This window comes from Heptranchias perlo, unplaced genomic scaffold, assembly GCF_035084215.1.
Source record: "Heptranchias perlo isolate sHepPer1 unplaced genomic scaffold, sHepPer1.hap1 HAP1_SCAFFOLD_363, whole genome shotgun sequence".
Taxonomy (NCBI): Eukaryota; Metazoa; Chordata; class Chondrichthyes; order Hexanchiformes; family Hexanchidae; genus Heptranchias; species Heptranchias perlo.
Window position 1 is genome coordinate 85001 of NW_027139375.1, and position 3692 is coordinate 88692.

The following is a 3692-nucleotide window of genomic DNA, read 5'->3' on the forward strand; positions in this document are numbered from 1 at the left end:
GGGCTTAAACGGGTGGAATTCGGACCCTCTCGCAAGGGAGCCGAAGCCCGCCAGCCCCGGGAGGCCTCGGGGCCGCCGTTTTCAAGCCCGACCAAAAAACCCGAAAAATGGGGAAAAATGGGAAAAATTCCCACTCCCAAAAGGCTTAAAAGTCGGTTGGGCGGCAGCCCGGGTCGGTCTCTGCAGACCTGGAGGCGCTAGACACAAGTCTGGTAAACAGGCTAAGTCTCGACATGCCACCTCTTACTATCCTGCAGGTACCCCGCCAATCCCCCCGGAACCGGCTGGCAATTGGCGAATCAGCGGGACGAATTTGAATTCGTGACCGACTCTCTGACACCGAATCGCCGCAAACGCGTTTCGATTTTTCGGCTTCGGTACCTCCCATCAGACTTTGACTGGCCATATCTCCGGACTCACGTGTCGCAGCCGGGACCTTCAGGTACCGTTCGACGCGTCTACCCCTGCCCCGTCGAATGGCGCCCCTCGCGGTGTGGTCCGATTTCCGCATTTTGGTCAGATTTGCCTCCAAAATTTTCAGATGGAGTTGACGAATGCCCCCTACGGGGTAACCTCTTGCCCTTTCGGACCTGGTCCCTGTGACTTAATTTCCGCCTTTTGCTCAATCGTTTCCCCATTTATAATTAATTTTAAAAATCGGGTTTCTGAGTTCTGGTTTACCAGTTCCCTCTTCGGACTTCGTTTTTGGTTAATCATTTCCGGTTCACCAGTTCCCGTTTTGGACTTAGTCTCTGCGGGCCGTTTCTCATCTTTTGGTTCATCAGTTCCCCTCTTTTAATAATTTTTTGGCTGCTTTCGTTTGATCATTTCCCTGCCTTCTGGGTAACTTTTCCCCCTTAGGACTTCATCGCCGCACATTGTTTTCGACTTCTGGTTGATCATTTCACCCCTTTTAATCATTTTTGCAACTTTTGGTTAACCATTTCCCCCAGCTTCTGGTTAACCATTTCCCCTTTGGGACTTAGTCTCTGAGCATTCTTTTGGGATTCTGGTTAATCATTTGCCAATTTTAAAAAAATGTTGCCACTTTTGTTTAATGCTTTCTGGTCAACCTTTCCCTCTTTCAGACTTCACCGCGGCACATTGCTTTAGCCTCCTGGTTAATCATTTCACCCCTTTTAATCATTTTTGCAACTTTTGGTTAACCATTTCCCCCAGCTTCTGGTTAACCATTTCCCCTTTGGGACTTAGTCTCTGAGCATTCTTTTGGGATTCTGGTTAATCATTTGCCACTTTTTTAAAAATGTTGCCGCTTTTGTTTAATGCTTTCCCTGCTTTGTGGTCAACCTTTTCCCCTTTAGGACTTCACCGCGGCACATTGCTTCAGCCTCCTGGTTAATCATTTCACCCCTTTTAATCATTTTTGCAACTTTTGGTTAACCATTTCCCCCAGCTTCTGGTTAACCATTTCCCCTTTGGGACTTAGTCTCTGAGCATTCTTTTGGGATTCTGGTTAATCATTTGCCACTTTTTAAAAAATGTTGCCACTTTTGTTTAATGCTTTCTGGTCAACCTTTCCCTCTTTCAGACTTCACCGCGGCACATTGCTTCAGCCTCCTGGTTAATCATTTCACCCCTTTTAATCATTTTTGCAACTTTTGGTTAACCATTTCCCCCAGCTTCTGGTTAACCATTTCCCCTTTGGGACTTAGTCTCTGAGCATTCTTTTGGGATTCTGGTTAATCATTTGCCACTTTTTTAAAAATGTTGCCGCTTTTGTTTAATCGTTTCCCTGCTATGTGGTCAACCTTTTCCCCTTTCAGACTTCATCGCCGCGCATTGTTGTCGACTTCTGGTTAATCATTTTTCCCCTTTAAATCTTTTTTTGCCACTTTCGGTTAACCATTTCACCCAGCTTCTGGTTAACCATTTGCCCCATTATACTGAATTTTTCCGCTTTGGTTTAATCATTTCCCTGCTTTCTTGTCAACCTTTTCCCCTTTTGGACTTCGCCGCCGCACTTTGCTTTTGCCTTCTGGTTAAACATTTCTCCCCTTTTAATCCTTTTTCCCACTTTTGGTTCACCAGTTCACCCAGCTTCTGGTTAACCATTTCCCCTTTGGGACTTAAGTCTCTGAGCATTCTTTTGGGATTCTGGTTAACCATTTGCCACTTTTTTAAAAATGTTGCCGCTTTTGTTTAATGCTTTCCCTGCTTTCTGGTCAACCTTTTCCCCTTACGACTTCGCCGCCGCACTTTGCTTTCGCCTTCTGGTTAATCATTTCACCCCTTTTAATCCTTTTTCCCACTTTGGGTTGGACAGTTCACCCAGCTACTGGTTAACCATTTCCCCTTTGGGACTTAAGTCTCTGAGCATTCTTTTGTGATTCTGGTTCACCATTTGTCCCTTTTTAAAAGATATTGCTGCTTTTGATTAAACCTTTCCCTGCTTTGCGGTCGACCTATTCCTCTTTCAGACTTCATCGCCGCACCTTGTTTTCGACATCTGGTTCAACATTTCTCCCCTTTTAATCCTTTTTCCCACTTTTGGTTAAGCAGTTCACCCAGCTTCTGGTTCACCATTTGCCCCTTTTTACTGAATTTTTCTGCTTTTGTTTAATCATTTCCCTGCTTTGCGGTCGACCTATTCCTCTTTCAGACTTCATCGCCGCGCATTGTTTTCGACATCTGGTTCAACATTTCTCCCCTTTTAATCCTCTTTCCCACTTTTGGTTAAGCAGTTCACCCAACTTCTGGTTAACCATTTGCCCCTTCTTACTGAATTTTTCTGCTTTTGTTTAATCATTTCCCTGCTTTATGGTCAACCTTTTCCCCTTTAGGACTTCGCCGCCGCACTTTGCTTTCGCCTTCTGGTTAATCATTTCACAACATTTTAATCCTTTTTCCCACTTTTGGTTAAACAGTTCACCCAGCTTCTGGTTAACCATTTGCCCCTTTGGGACTTAAGTCTCTGAGCATTCTTTTGGGATTCTGGTTCACCATTTGTCCCTTTTTAAAAGATATTGCTGCTTCTGTTTAATCCTTTCCCTGCTTTGCGGTCAACCTTTTCCTCTTTCAGACTTCATCGCCGCGCATTGTTTTCGACATCTGGTTCAACATTTCTCCCCTTTTAATCCTCTTTCCCACTTTTGGTTAAGCAGTTCACCCAACTTCTGGTTCACCACTTGCCCCTTTTTACTGAATTTTTCTGCTTTTGTTTAATCATTTCCCTGCTTTCCGGTCAACCTTTCCCTCTTTCAGACTTAATCGCCGCACATTGTTGTCGACTTCTGGTTGATCAGTTCACCCCTTTTTTATCCTTTTTCCCACTTTGGGTTAAGCAGTTCACCCAGCTTCTGGTTAACCATTTGCCCCTTTGGCACTTAAGTCTCTGAGCATTCTTTTGGGATTCTGGTAAACCATTTGTCCCTTTTTAAAAAATGCTGCTGCTTTTGTTTAATGCTTGCCCTGCTTTGCGGTCGATCATTTCACCCCTTTTAATCCATTTTTGCCACTTTGGGTTAAACAGTTCACACAACTTCTGGTTCACCATTTCACATTTCGGAACTTTTATTCCCACCATTACTTTGGGCTTCTGGTTCATCATTTCACGCTGTTTTACAAATCTTTGCCGCTTCACTTTTAATCCACAAACCGTGGCTCGCTTTCGGGTGGGGGGGGGGTAGCGGGTTTGGGCCGGGCACTCGACATCCCGGTGTGCGACCGGGTTC